Source organism: Pristis pectinata, chromosome 4 (genome assembly GCF_009764475.1).
Source record: "Pristis pectinata isolate sPriPec2 chromosome 4, sPriPec2.1.pri, whole genome shotgun sequence".
NCBI classification, from domain to species: domain Eukaryota; kingdom Metazoa; phylum Chordata; class Chondrichthyes; order Rhinopristiformes; family Pristidae; genus Pristis; species Pristis pectinata.
In genome coordinates, this window is record NC_067408.1 from 14,992,281 (window position 1) to 15,008,463 (window position 16,183).

General features: G+C 40.7%; 1 protein-coding gene across 2 annotated transcripts in view; it reads right to left on the reverse strand.

Moving 5' to 3' along the window:
• LOC127569976 (protocadherin Fat 1-like) overlaps positions 1–10,725 on the reverse strand; it is a 149,359-nt gene extending 138,634 nt beyond the window's left edge. Inside the window, exon 1 of one of the 2 annotated variants that reach the window (XM_052015107.1) lies at positions 10,493–10,722. The gene's annotated coding sequence lies outside the window, so the exon portion shown is untranslated. Of the gene's footprint in view, positions 1–10,492 lie in introns of both variants that reach the window. The other variant, XM_052015108.1, reaches the window with a different exon arrangement.
• Positions 10,726–16,183: the final 5,458 nt, after the last annotated feature.

The window sequence follows — 16,183 nt, forward strand, 5'->3', positions numbered from 1 at the left end:
GATAGTCTCATAATGCTGTTGGGTAGGTAGTCAGATCATAAACCCAAAACCTTTCTCTGGAGCTCAGTTGTATGTTGGCTATTTGGAGCAATCCTGCCACCCAAATGTGTGTCAAATCAGTCACAATAGTCCTGCATCATTAAAGAATGAGCACAATCTCTTTTTACTTATTTCTGAATCTCGAACTTTATTAATGGTTGCCCCACATATGTTGGATTCACCAGCCTGGTTGGTGCATGCTCTCTCTCCATCAAGGCAGTGTTGATCACTCCACTCCTGGTGAGCAACTATTCTTAGTCATGCCTCTGTGGTAACATTTGCCTCTTAGTCAAAAGGTTAGTGTTCAAATCAATATCCAAAGGTCTGAGCACATAATCTACATCTGGCACTTCTGTGCTGTACTAAGGGACTACTAAAGTAACTGCATGAAACTTAACTGAGGCCTTATTTGTCTATTCAGCTAGATGTAAAGTTACAGTGGCACTATCCAAGTTTTCCCTCTGTATCCTGGTTAATATTAATTACTTGTGCATTACCAATGGATCATCTTACTGCTGTCTGTGGGACTTTGTGCATATATTAGCTGCCACGTTTCCTGCATTACAATAGACGTAACACTGAAAATTCTGTGAAGGATTTAGGAACATCCTGAGATTATGCAATGCCTGATATCAATGCAAGTGTCTCTTTTGTTCCCTTTTGCAGTCCATTGACATGCTCACTGCTCCACCTTTTTAACAAGTTCATCATTTTAGCCCAATGTGTTTGCTCTGTCTTCCTAATGAGGATCCTATTGTATCTTATTTCTGCATTTAATTTATCACCTTGATTAGTATTTCCTCCCCCATTTGCCTACCAAGTCACTGATATCTTCCCGATCTGTGGCTGGGAACAGAACTTTTTTTTTGAAAAGGCTGGCATTTTTTTGACTGAGATGTACTCCTGTGGTTTGAGTAGTTGCAGAAATATGGCTCCACCCTCTGTACTTTTTAGTTGCTGGAGACATGTATGCACATGCTTGTAGAGCCTGCCAGCTAAATCGCAGAAAACATACATATCAGGTTTAAAACGCAGGGAGAGGCTCATCGAACAGGAGTTGCTGGTCAACTTAAGGAAGCTTAATAGCTAACCAGGCTGATGAGAAATTTTCGTCTTGAGAGTGATTCACTTAATGAAACTTTCATTTTGTTTATCATTTGCATTTGACACACTCAAGTAGAATGTGATTCTTTTTACTGATTCCAATGCAATGACTTGAACAGTGCAAAGCTTTAGAACTGCATCTCAAATGAACACTTACATTATTTAAAACAAAATACCATTGCTGTACAATGTAATCATTAAAGTTGATCAACTCTGATAAGCATGATAGAAAAGTAAACTTCTTGGAGCAAATCTATAAATTTTCCTCTGTATTTTAACAATGTCATATTTTCCTTCCTCTTTATGACCAGTACACCCTCTGTCTCTTCATTCTTGGGTTACAGTTCTATAGCCCTTGCATTACTTTGCCAAAGTGACCATTTTTCATCTGTGAACCCAGTAATTAGTTATGGGGCTGGTTAACTGTGGAACATAATTCTGTCTGTATCTGATATCCATATAGATTTTTTTTAAGATATTTATTTGTCACACGTACATCGAAACAGTGAAATGCGTCTTTTAGCATTACTGAGAATGTGCTGGGGGCAGCCCACAAGTATCACCACTCTTCCAGCGCCAACATAGCATGCCCACAGCTCCTAACCTGTAGGTCTTTGGAATGTGGGAGGAAACCAGAGCACCCGGAGGAAACCCATGCAGACAAGGGGAGAACGTACAAACTCCTTACAGACTGCGGCCGGAATTGAACCCGGGTTGCTGGCGCTGTAATAGCGTTACACTAACTGTTGCTAGTACATTCAGCATTGCTCACCAGAAGGAAATCTTAAACAATTTCCCCACCCTCCCCTTGCCTTTATTAATTCACTCCTGGAATGATGAGACTCATTGTAACATTCTTCCAGCTGCTCCTAAAATCAGTTGTGTTGGACACTGGATTTAATCCAGTCTTAAATTTAACTGTGCTATGGCAATGCTAGTGAAATGTACCCACCACAGAAGGAGACCATTTAGCCTATAGTGTTTATGTTGGATAATAAGAAACAATTTTGGATAATTTCACTTTCCAGCACCCAGTCCATAGTTCCATAGGTTACAGTATTTTATGCTCATCCAGTTACTTTTTAAGTGAAGGGTTTCTGTCTACTTCGCCTTTTCAGGCAATTAATTCCCAACCCCCACCACTCTTATTTTCTCAACCCTCCTCTAATTCTCCTACCAATTGTTTAAAATCTCCATCCTGTTACTGTCCTGTCTCTGAACAGATAAAAGTTACTTCTGTTTATCCTGTCTCTGCACATTATAATTTTATACACTCAATTAAATTGTACCTCAGCTGTAAAGAAAACACCACCAACCAAGTCAAATCTCTCCTCATAATTGGCATGCTCCAGCCCTGGCTATATCCTCATAAATTTCCTCTGTACTTTCTATAATATAATCATATCCTTCCTGCAATATGGCAAACAGAACAGTACATGTTCCAGCTGTGGCTAAGTACTTAATATGATTCAAGCATGACCTCTCTGTCCTATAGTCCATGCCTTGGCCATGAAAGTCACATGTACTTGAGGCAAATTGGGTGGATAAATCCCCAGGGCCTGACAAGGTGTTCCCTCGCACCTTATGGGAGGCTAGTGCAGAAATTGCAGGGGCCTATAGAGATACTTAGAACTTCCTCAACCACAGATGAGGTGCCAGAGGACTGGAGGATAGCTAATGTTGTTCAGTTGTTTCAGAAAGCCTCTAAGAATAAGCTGGGAAATTATAGGCTGGTGAGCCTGACATCAGTTGTGGGTAAATTATTGGAAGGTATTCTGAGGGACAGGATAAGTATTTGGATAGACAGCACCTGATTAGGGATAGTCAACATGGCTTTGTGCATGGCAGGTCATGTCCAACCAACTTCATAGAGTTCTTTGAGGAGGTTACCAGGAAGGTTGATCAAGGGAAGGTAGTGAATGTTGTCTACATGGACTTTAGCAAGGACTTTGACAAAGTCCCACATGGGAGGCTGCTCCAGAAGGTTAAGTCGCTTGATATTCAGGATGAAGTAGCCAATTCGATTAAACACTGGCTTAGTGGAAGAAGCCAGAGAGTGGTAATAGATGGTTGTCTCTCTGACTGGAGGCCTGTGACTAGTGGTGTGCCACAGGGATCAGTGCTGGGTCTGTTGTTGTTTAGCATCAATATTAATGATTTAGATGATAATGTGGTAAACTGAATCAGCAAATTTGCAGATGACAAAGATTGGGGGCATACTGGACAACGAGGAAGGCTATCAAAGCATGCAGCGTGATCTTGACCAGCTAGGACAATGGGCTTAAAATGGCTGATGGAATTTAATGCAGACAAGTGAGGTGTTGCACTTTGGGAGGACAAACCAGGGTAAGACTTACACAGTGAATGATAAGGCACTGAGGTGTGCGGTAGAACAGAGGGACATGGGAAAACAGATGCATAATTCCTTGAAAGTGGCATCACAGGTAGATAGGTTCGTAAAGAGAGCTTTTGGCACATAAATCAGGGCACTGGGTACAAGAGTTGGGATGTTATGTTGAAGTTGTTTAAGACGTTGGTGAGGCCAAACTTAGGGTATTGTGTGCAGTTCTGGTCACCTACCTACAGGAAGGATATCAATAAGCTTGAAAGAGTCCAGAGAAAATTTACATGGATGTTGCTGGGACTTGAGGACCTGAGTTACAGGGAAAGGTTGAATCCGTTAGGACTTTATTTCTTGGAGCGCAGAAGAATGAGGGGAGATCTTAAAGAAGTATACAAAATTATGATGGGTATAGATAGGGTGAATGCATGCAGGCTGTTTCCCCTCAGGTTAGTTGAGAATAGAACTAGAGGACATAGGTTTAGGGTGAAAGGTGAAATGTTTAAGGGGAATCTGAGGGGGAACTACATCACTCACAGTGTGTGGAACGAGCTGCCAGTGGAAGTGGTGGATGCGGGTTCAATTGTAACATGTAGAAGTTCGGATAGATACATGAATGAGAGAGGTATGGAGGGCTATGGTCCTGGTGCAGGCAGGTGGGACTAGGCAGAAAACCAGGCCAGCGTGGACTAGATGGACCAAATGGCCTGTTTCTGTGCTGTAGTGCTCTATGACTACATGTACCCTCTTAAACACCTCATCTACTTCTACTGCTGCCTTCAGAGATCTGGGGACATACACTCCAATATGCTGCAACATTTAATATCTCACCACCTGTTGTATACACCCTTGCCTCCCCAAATGCTAAAACGTTATACCTCAATCTCCATAGTAACACCTATCTACGGAGCTTTTCTGCCCATCCACAGATCTTCCTGCAGTCTACAACTTCCTTCCTTTGTATCAACCAATTGCTGACTTTGATATCATCTTCAAACTTCTTAATAATTACCCTACATTTATGTCCAAGTCATTGATCTATATCATAGAAAGGACACAAAAAACACCTCTGCAATCTGTAGAATTTTTATCAGTCATTACCACTATTTTCTTCCACTGGGACAACTTTGAATCCAACTTGCTGCTTGCCCTTAGACCCCATGGGGTTATACTTTTACGATCGGCCTGCCTCAAGAGGTTTGTCAGATACTTTGCTAATATACATGCAGACTCCATCTAATGTGCCACCCTTATCAAACATCCTTCTTTCCTCATTTGAGTTGGCCAGACAATCTTCCCTTAAAAATCCTTGGCGACTGTCCTTGTTTAAAGCCTGCCTTTCTAAATAATGCTTTACATTCTCGGTCAGGGTCATTTCAGTCATTGTTCCCACCACTGATACTGAACAGGCAAATCTGTAATTATTAAGTTTCTCCCTTTCTTAACTGTGGTCACTGCAACAGAATATTTCTGTTAATTATCAGAACATCTATTAATTGTGGAGAGACTTTTGGATAGGTACATGGAGCTTAGAAAAATAGAGGGCTATAGGTAAGCCTAGGAATTTCTAAGGTAGGTACATGTTCGGCACAACTTTGTGGGCCGAAGGGCCTGTATGTGCTGTAGGTTTTCTATGTTTCTAATTCACTTGTCTTAAATTTCCCCTCTCCTGTTCCCGAATGGATGACTCAGTGCTGGGCTTGGTTATACAGGTCCCAACATCTATCAAGCATGACATTTAAAAGGAAGTTAAGCAAAAACTTCACACATTTAACTGTATTTTACAATTCACATAACTCCATTATAACCAGTGAGATTTCACATGATCACACACTGTCAAACTTCTTTATTCATTCATCCCTAATTGTCAAACTTCTTTATTCATTCATCCCTAATTGTCCTTGAACCGACGAGGCAATTAAAAGATAATCACATTATCACATTGGTGGATCTAGAGTCATAAATAGGCCAGCATGGGTAAGGATAGCTAATTTCCTTCCCTGAACCAAATGGGCTGTTAATGACAATCTGGTGATTTTGTAGCCACCATTACTGACACTGGCTTTTATTTAATCAACTGTCTGGCCAAATCTGTCTAACCCTGTCCTGTTCTTAAGCAGGTGTTGATCCAGCTACTTTATAATGGAGTTAATTTGACCTAACACACATACTTTTGCAAAGGATTCATTCTGAGTACCAGTTACACCTTGTGTAAGTGTGTACATTTAAGACAAAAATTATTTATAGCTGACAAACTAATTCTATCATGTAGCAATGTCAATACATGAATCATATCAACTTCGTGAACCATTTTTCTTTAATGAAAACATATATAGACCAAAGAGACTATCACTCCTTTCTTATCCATCAGACCTGGATTTATTCTTTACACACTTCTCCAAATCCTATCCAGTGCAAGAATGTTCTCTTAAAGATAGGTGCGCAAAATTATTCACCATTCCTTTTATCACAATTGTATGTTGTGCTTTTAAATGAGAATACAAAAGGAGCCAAAGGTAAAGCAATCAGGAGTGATGGAAAAATTGGTTAGAGACATGGGATATCAAGATCTTAAAGTGGATTTTAAAACTGAAGACGGAGATTGAGCTTAAGTGGTAGGAATTTATCTTTGCGTCACCTGGTGGCTAGCGAAATGGCCTTCTTATTCTGCCCTCACCTCCAGGTTTCAATTCCATTCAACTGAGAGGCAACAGGTGACCCATTGCATTGGTGACCAAAGTCAACTCCAACCCCATTGATGACTAAAGTTGCAGTTGCCCATGTTGTGACAAAAGGAAGGGGGGAAGCACAAGAGGCTGGCATCATGGGCGTACACAAAATATTACTTATTTACTAGCTTGAACATAATCAACATCTGAGATATACCTCAGTACTTTGATTAGGTACTGATTGTATGGTTTGATGAGTGCTCACATATTTCCTCTTAATAATCTGATGCTCATCCTGATTTAAATTCATTGTCCATCCTTTCCTATATTATTTGTTCAAACCCCTTTTCATCTTGACTGCTTCCACATTACTTTTCTCATAACTAATTTCATAGACTATGACTATCATGGTGCAGCCTTGTGCCTTCAGAAAAGCTCACAGCTAAGGATCTGTCATGCAGACTGGAGAGATGACCATCCTCACATCATCCTGATCTCTACTTTGTGTTAGACCAAAATAAAGGAACAGTAAACATTTAACATTATACATTATCCAGTGCACAGTCCAAAGCCATGTAAAATCCAGTTTGTAGAATATACAATTCATGTAACATAATTTTTACATCCTGACCATTTTTGTCTTGAGCTTTAGACTCAGGACTTCGCAAAAGCCATACCTGGCATAGAATGCAAACCAACAATTATGTATTATAAGTTGTACTTAGTCTGTGAGCTTTCTATTAATATGGCTGGGAATAGCAACTGCTCTGCCCAAGACCACAAGAAACTGCAGAGAGTTGTGGACACAGCTCAGGACATCACGGACACCAGTCTCCCCTCCATAGACTCTGTCAACACTTCTTGCTGCCTCAGTAATGCAGCCAACACAATCAAAAACCCCTCCTACCCCGGATATTCTCTCTTCTCCCCCCTCCCATCAGGCAGAAGATACAACAGCCTGAAAGCACGTACCACCAGGTTCAAGGACAGCTTCTCTCCCGCTGTTATAAGACTATTGAATGGTTCCCTAGTACGATAAGATGGACTCTTCACCTCACAATCTAGCTCGTTATGACCTTGCACCTTATTGTCTGCCTGCACTTTCTCTGTAACTGCAACACTTTATTCTGCATCCTGTTATTGCTTTCCCTTGTACTACCTCAATGCAATGAGGTAATGAATTGATCTGTATGGATGGCATACAAAAGAAAGTTTTTCACTGTACTTCAGTAATAAACAATTTACCAATTTAATTTACCAATGTGATGGAAAAATCTGTTTCTAAAGCATAAATATGTAATAGAAAACAGCTAAAAATTACTAACCTAAGTTTGATTATTTCATTGTTCTGTGCCATTTTCTAGACATTTCTAATGACCTATTACCCCAGATGTTTTGCAGGTACATTGATCCATTTTTGTCTATTTTCTTCCCAATCACTTGTATCAAGTCATAGCTTTAAAAGAAGTACACTGCTTGATAAATATTCTACCTGAACATTCAATTTAGATTTCAGGTTCCCAAATCATGGAAGATTTCAAAGTTAGCTTTCCAGTACAGCAATCGATTTTTTGTTCTTTTAAAAGTCCTGAGCAAACAATTTTACAAATATCAATCTTTTTCCTTAAGTAACACTGCATCTTATGAACCAATCCCTCTGATAACAACAGCCACATGTTTAAAACTTCAGCATAAGGCTCCAAAAAAATCAATCATTTCACACCATGATCTGACTTCAGATTCAGTGTACTTAGATGGAGATTGAGGAGTTAGTGACAAAACTCAGCAGAGTCCTTTCGTAAGTGTGAAACATACACACTGGGATTTTCTGTTTGTTATGTTTGTACAAGGAATTTGGAGCAAACATTCAAAATGATTGCTGGAGAACTTTGTAACCAAAGAGCACTATTCAATACTGTGGGATCTCAGACCTGTTAAGTTTCCCAGTTTTGTTGTGTTCATCTAGAAGGCCCAACTTTGAGGCATTCTTTCCAACCTCCCACCCATCTATCCCTGGATCTTCCCACAATGGGTGCTTTCAACGCACCATGATTAACAAATTGCATTCTGTCAGAAAATGTCAGATGCAGCCCATGGTGACTGAGTTCTCCACTGTCTCCACAAGGAAACACTTGGCTACCATTCACCAGGAGGAGCCAAGTTCAGTATTCACTGTGTGGAAGAACGCGTGCATAAATCCACAACCTGTGGTTTCAATATGTTCCATCACCAACTGTCCCTCTTGTCAGGTGTTATTGATTTCTCCTCACCATCAGGGGGATAAAATGAACTCTCTCGCAGACTTTTTCAATGGAATTACAGAGTCATTATCCTTCTCAAGAAAGAAGTTTAATTTTCTTAATAGTTTGGTTTTAACAGAACAGCACTCGCGTCCCTTTCCCACAGACTTAAAGCTTATTCATTCTCCAGTTGACTTACCAATATCATTGGAATTAAAGTGAGCACCTTGCTCATATTTTAATGGAGCAGAAATCTCTCAAAAACATTTGCTAAACTTTTTTTTGCACATATTTACCCAATGCTCAATATTTTAATGCAAATCAGGTTAAAATTTCATTATAGGTGAGAAATGGCCCAGATTCATATGCGTATAGCATTATGACAGAAATGACAAATAGCTTTTAGAGTTATTTCCTTGTATCGCATGGAGCAATTCTTTTAATTTTACGCATTAATTTTGTACAAATGTGTAATTCTACATTAATTTTAGTTGTTTTGTTTAGATTAATGATTGAGAGCTTCAAGTGAAGAATTCCAAGGGTGAACAGAGTAAGAAAGAGGAGAGATAAAGTTATTGCTAGTAATTAGTTCAGATCAAGCTTGTCAAACTGGGAAAGACTGAGCCAGATTGAGATGTTCTAATGTTTTGTGTGACTGTAATCTTGCAATAATTTGAAGAACCTCCAAGATTGCTTGTGAGTAGGTCTGGGGTTTTTGTGCCATCAAATTGCATTGAAATTCATCATTTATATCTGGTATAGTTTGGGAGCTGTCAGATCACTTGAGTTAAATGGCAAACTAGAAAATGCTGACAACACTCAGCAGGTCTGGCATGATCTGTGGAAGGAGAAACAGAGTTAATGTCAGGCTAAAGAAGAATCAGAGACTGAAGCATTACCTTTTTACTCTTAGACACATGAATGATAGAAAAATAGGGGGCTATGTGGGAGGGAGGGGTTAAATAGATCTTAGAGCAGGATAAAATGTCGGCACAACATTGTGGACCAAAGGGCCTGTACTGTGCTGTAGTGTTCTATGTTCTATCTCTGTTTCTCTTTTTACAGATGCTGCCTGACCTGCTGAATGTTCCAAGCATTCTGTTATTTCAGATTTTCAGCACCTGAAGTTTTATGGTAGCTTCATTTAAACAACAAATTAGCTAGTTTATTTACTGCAAAACATTTTAAAGGAAAAAAGGAACTGGCAATTACATGGAAAATGTCAAAACCAAAGGACAGGCCTTTTGGGATCTAGCATAAAAAATGTAGCAGGAAATTTGCTCACAACATACTCCCATAAACAGCTCTGTGAGAGTGACATGATCATTTTTTTTAATTGATGCTGGTTTAGAGATCACTATTTGCCAAGAAAACCGGGAACAAATGTTCTTCATGGAAAGAAGTATGAACCCAGTCTCAAGTTAACAACTCATGAGGAAGAAAGGGCCTGAGTAACATTGCACTGCCTCAGTGCTGCAATGGAGTGTCCACAATTAAGTGCTCCCGTCCCCAGAGGAGACACAAAGTTCTGGCTCAAAGGCACGATGCTTCCAACAGAACCACAGCTGACACCCTATTACTCCAAATGAAAGTAAAACTCTTTCTCACCCCGTTCTGAACATGTATTTATGTTATCAGCGAGAAGAGGGATACGATTCTTGAATATTAATCTGACTCCGAGTAGAAGAATTGACGCTCCCACCTCCCTCGGCTTCTGTTTCTTCGGACTCAATTCCCCATCACCATGTTCACTTTAAATTTCATTTTAAGCTGTCCTTACATCAAGATGGATTGCATTGAACATTTCTTGCAAAACAAAATGACAGTCTCTTTATTTTTCCCAGTTCAGTTAACTTTTTTTTAAATCGAATCCCAAATTATACAGACACCCTCGCCAAAGATTAGCGTTCTAATGGTTAAAACAAATATTCTCTAACTTTCTGCAACGTCCATCAGGAACGACTACCCTAAAATATTATCTCTGCTGAAGGACCAAATCAGAACTTCAGAGCGCCGCATGCTCCGCAAATTTCAAATTAGAGACCAAAACACCGAGCAGGAATGAGACCAGCAACTTTGAAGAGGTAAGAACCGCTTACCTGGTTCGAAGTTTCTCCAGCGATATTCCAGAACAGCCTGACTTCTGTGCTTCCTGCACGATGCCCTGCTTTCGATCCGAGCCCCTCAGCTTGCCAGCCTTTCGGCAGAGCTGGGTGCCATCCTTCAGTGGCCGCTCAGTTCGATTTGCCCGCTCCTGCTAACATTCACTCTTTCTCCGTGCATTCCTCAGACCTGACTGAGCGCCAGTTCCGTGGGCTGTCATGGGAAAGAGGAGGCTTCAAGGGAGAAAACCTGGAGCCTCCTGGAACCTCGTCAAAGCTGGAGGGGAGCCAACTCATCTAGAATAATGAATCAGCGCACATACAGTGGAGGCATATTATTTACCTTTTTTTTTTAAAAAGTACTTCACCAAACCAGTTAAGCGATAAGTTTCACTTCTTTAGCGATATGCTACGCTTACTGGAGAAATGGAGAAGCTGCTTTTGATTGCATTATTCCAGCGAGTGATCACACTCACTCCCGTCTTGTCGATGACTATTTTAAATGTGAATTTAGTAGGTAAATTGACTATGGAACTAAATTGCCTAACTGCAGTTAATGTACAGATAAGCAAAGATCTAATTAAATATCAGAACGACACCCAGAGCAAAACTGAATGGCCTTCTGAGTCCGTTTTCCTCCTGTGGGTTGGAACTGCAGAGGCCCTGAGAGATTTAGGATCCATTCCCAATCTGCACTGGAATATCTAATGAGCGTCTCTGAGCAGCCAAATGGGAAGATTCCCACTCAGGTTATTATCCAATGATCTTGCCAGAAGCTATGGAAGTCCAAAGCCTGGTTGAGGATAGATTTGGATTTGACTATGATGCCCCAGTTGTTGAATAATTCCACTGGTAGAAAAAGCAGGCATGGAAAGGATGGCCTCTTTGGTGAGACACTGGGGAAAAAATAATGGAATTGTAACATAGCAACTGCCCATTTTGTGAGATGAGAAAAAGACGGAAAATTTGAAAATAACATCTCGCAAATGAAAAACCTCAGTCCACTCCTTTCTATTTTCCTAATCTTAAGTAGCCCTGGCCTCAAGTAGTACCTTCTTGCAGTCCAACATACATAATCTGTCTCCAAGTGTTGTTCTCAACACATTTCTATCCCGACATGTAAAGACATGAAGAATGAAAAAAAACAAGATGCTGGAGGAACTCAGCAGGCCGGGCAGCATCTGTGGAGAAAAACAGACAGTCAACGTTTAGGGTCTGGACCCTTCTTCAGGTCTGAAGATAGGAAAAGGGGATGCCCAATATCCAAAGATGTACGGGTTAGTAGGTTAACATGCGTTTAAATGGGCAGTGTGGACTCATTGGGCTGGAAGGGCCTGTTACCGTGCTGTATAAATAAATAAATTATAAAGGGGGAAAGCAGAGCAGTGATAGGTGGACAAAAGAGGGGAGGCGGGAAGGGCACAGGGTGGTGATAGGTAGATGCAGGTAGGAGATAATGATAGGCAGGTGCGGGGGAGGAGGGGAGAGCAGATCCACCGGGGGATGGGTCAAAGGTATGGAGGCAGGGCGCCCTATGAGGGAGAGGAGGGGAGGAAAAGAAAGAGATAGGTCCTGCCTCCATACCTTTGACCCATCCCTGGTGGATCTGCTCCCTGTATCTGCAAGGTTCAATTCTGGCCGCTGTCTGTAAGCAGTTTGTATGTTCTTCCTGTGTCTGCACGGGTTTCCTCCAGGTGCTCTGGTTTCCTCCCACATTCCAAAGACGTGTGGGTTAGGAAGTTGTGGGCATACTATGTTGGTGCCAGAAGCGTGGCGACACTTGTGGGCTGCCCCCAGAACACTCTACGCAAAAGATGTACTTCACTGTGTGTTTCGATGTACATGTGACTAATAAAGATATCTTATCACTATTTCTTACCTGGACCTGCCTATCACTATCTCTTACCTGCATCTATCTATCACCACCCTGTGCCCACCCTGCCTCCCCTCTTTTGTCCACCTATCACTGCTCTGCTTTTTCCTCCTATGTATTGGGCTTCCCCTTTTCCTATCTTCAGACCTGAAGAAGGGTCCTGACCCGAAACGCTGACCTTCTGCTTTTCTCCACGGATGCTGCCAGGCCTGCTGAGTTCCTCCAGCATCTTGTTGTTTTCTTCATCTACCTTCCAGCATCTGCAGTCCTTTGTTTCTCCTGAAAAGACATAAAAATGTATCTAATATTTCTACAACAATAATGATCTTGGAAGGAACTTGGTTAATGAGTGCACAGTTGTAATACTAATTCATCAGATGAAAGCTTTTCAATATCAACTATGGAATGCCAATTAGTTATAAGGAAATGATTAAATACTTCAGCTCTAAAATACTGACCCAATGTTAAATAGCAAAATCTGATTAACTGCACTGTGATGTTTGGGAAGTGTTGTTCCTGCAATACTAATTAATATCACAAGTCAATGGCACAGAAAATACAGATCATAGAACATTGACTAATTAAATACATGAAGATGATTAGAATTTTCTAAGAGAATTTCATTTTTCCAACATCGACTACTCCACTAGTATAAAAAGCAGAAAATGCTTGAAACACTCAGCCGGTCAGGAAGCAACTGTGAAAAGATAGACAAGGTTAACAGTTTGGGTCGAAGAGTCGGAACTAGGAAACAAAAAACACAAATTGAAACCACTTTTCTCATTTGCCTGGTTCTGATGAAGGGTTCTTGACCCGAACTGCTTCTCACCGATGCTGCTTGATTTTCTGATTGTTTCCCACCTTTTATGTTTTTATTTCAGGTTTCCAGCAATCTGTAGTTTTCTTGATTTTCACCAAGCACTCCCAGCTTCCATTCCACTTGATATTCCCACTATTAGTCACCTGCAATATTTGGCTTCACCATTTACCAATCTAGACTCTTTGCAGCCTATTGGATGATTTTCCACTGTTTGCCAAACAGTTCGACAATGTTACAATGAATGAAATTGTGTAAAGAAGATGAAAATATTGTTAAAAATCCCTGTGACTTTTTTCCCTGGGATTTTCCACAGTTAACTCATGCAGTCTTTATGGAAGTTCTGTAGGGCTGGCAACACAACGGCCCAATGTTTAATATGTCATTGATGTTTGTGAGTTCAGATCTTTGGCGTGAGGCAGACTTGAACAGGTGAGAATCTCATTCAAGAATATAAAGTGTAGTCCTGGCAGATTCCAACTGAGAGGGCTTAAAGTTGAATCTTGGTTAGAACATAGAACAGTACAGCACAGAACAGGCCCTTTGGTCCACAATGTTGTGCTGACATAGCTAATCCCTTCTACCTATAGAATGCCCATATCCCTCTGTTTTCCTCTCATTCATGTGCCCATTCAAGCCCCTCCTAAAAGCTTCCAATGAATTTACCTCCACCACCCTATCAGGCAACACATTCTAGGCATCCACCACTCTCAGTAAAAAAAAAAGTACCCCTGTCTGTTCTGATACTAGCCCCTCTCACCGTAAATGCATGCCCTCTGGTGTTGGATCGCTCAATAATGGGGAAAAGATATTGCTTGTCCACCCTATCTATGCCCCTCATAATTTTATACACTTCCAACAGATCACCCCTCAGCCTCCGCTACTCCAGAGAAAAGAGCCCAAGTTGTCCAGCCTCTCCTGATAGCACATGCCCTGTTACCTGATCAGTCATTTTAAGGATAAAGTGGCAATTAGTTGCATAGTGCCAGTGGCAGGAAAAGGCTGTTGCTAATCAGACAAGCCTGGGAAGGGAGTCTTGGGAAAATGAGGTGATTTCCCAGGGTCTGAGCTGGGAAGCATTCAATGGAAAAGCCCAGAATGGTAGTCCTGCTCTATCAAACCCCTACTTAAGTTTGCCCTAATGTGGCTTGCTGACACACCAGCTGAGTCACTTGCCCCAGAAATAGGTTTAAACTCCGTTGGGACCCCATGCATGTCATGAGACCCTGATTCGCATTTATGAAACAAGGAAGTTTTGTGAAATGTTTATAAATCAATGGTTAAGGCTCAGGTAGAGTAATGCATCCAATTCTAGGAAGAACACTGGAGTAGATGAAGAGGTTTACCAGAATTGGACAGGATTGACAGATATCAGTGATAGGGAAATTGGAGAAAGGGAGTTGATCTCCTTGTTAAAGGGTGATTTAGTCAACATTTTCATAATTACAAAGGGATCTGAAAAAGTAATTAGCTCTTTTTTCTGGGGCTGGATAGGTAACCAGAGGACCCAGTTTTAAGATAATACCTATAATATCATAAAATGGATTAATTACATGAAGCTGGTTAGAAAGTGTCTAATTTATGGCACTGATTTATTGCAAGCAATCTTTAATGTAGCTTGAGTGGATGTGGTAAGAAAGTGCATATCCTGTTAGTAATGAAGTTCATGTAGATGAATTATGCAATACCCCACAATATTTGTTATTAATCACCAAAGTATGAACTAATTACAACCAAACAAACCTGCACTCATGTCCTCCGCAAATCGAATTATAAACTTCAAATTATTGTGAATAGTTCACCTCTAAGTAGAATACAAGGACTGAAGGGCAGCAAAACATTTCAGTGTTGATTTTCCTAGTCAACTTTGAAAGCTAAAAGGGGAAGAAGTGTCTGGGAATGTAACCAACTAACTTAGATCAAGATTCTTCCTGGTCAAAATGGTTCATCAGAGACAACTATCTTGGGCCAAGTAGCCAAGGGCCAATGATGGATGTGAAACATTCAATGTCACCATTAGGTGAGAAGTGATAACCTAAGAGAACCTGAGGGCAAATAGAGGAGGAAAATTTCCTCCAGAGTGATTTAGATTTTATTCTCAATATCATTCTTGCTAATGGAGTCTAAACAGTTGCAAGGGTGATACATATTAATCATGATGTGACTTGAACCCATGCAGCTCTGAGAAATCAATTTGCACAACAGGATTTATTTCATTTACATAGCAAGAACTATTGCTTTTACATGTCAAGAACTGTCTCAATTACTTAGCAAGGGTACTCTTTGTTTGCACAGTGGGAGAAGTTTCCGGTATGTGGCTACCTGCCCTCACACTGTCGGTATAAGCTTCTAATTGACACAAATGGTTCACAGTGTAGTGGCAAAGCTTGTGAGACCTGTCATTTATACAATATGAGCAGTTTCCTGTAGATGCAAAACACAGAAATTCAATTTACTTATCAAATATAGTCAAGTGAAATCCCATTATTTCAGATTTAATCCAAACTAACATCTTTAGAACATAATCACATGACTGTTTAAAACTCTCTGCTATTTTGCTGAGCAAATGCATCTATTGAAATAGCCTCACACTGTGCAATTTGCAAGATGGCATACTCAAATTATTCTGGTCTGCAATGGTTCTGACAGAAGTTTGCACTTTCACCACTGGATGAGTGGGTCCATTCTCAATCAAGTTAATCAATCACCAATACATCCTCCAATAGGGTCCACTGGATGGCAATGAAGACAAGTTAACAATGAGCAATTTTTTTCTTTCTCTAGCACAGAGGTCAATTGTTGACCACCTTCCCCCCCCCCCCCCCCCCCCCCCACCCCCAAAAAGAAAACACAAGACGGTGATAATTATTCAGTGCAGGAAAACACTGCATTAAATTAGATAGCATTGAGCTTGGTGACAGCAGCTTGTGGTAATGCTGTACAGGGCTGTGCAGTAATTTCAACAGAGTTAACTTTGATTACAACCATTTCTATCCAC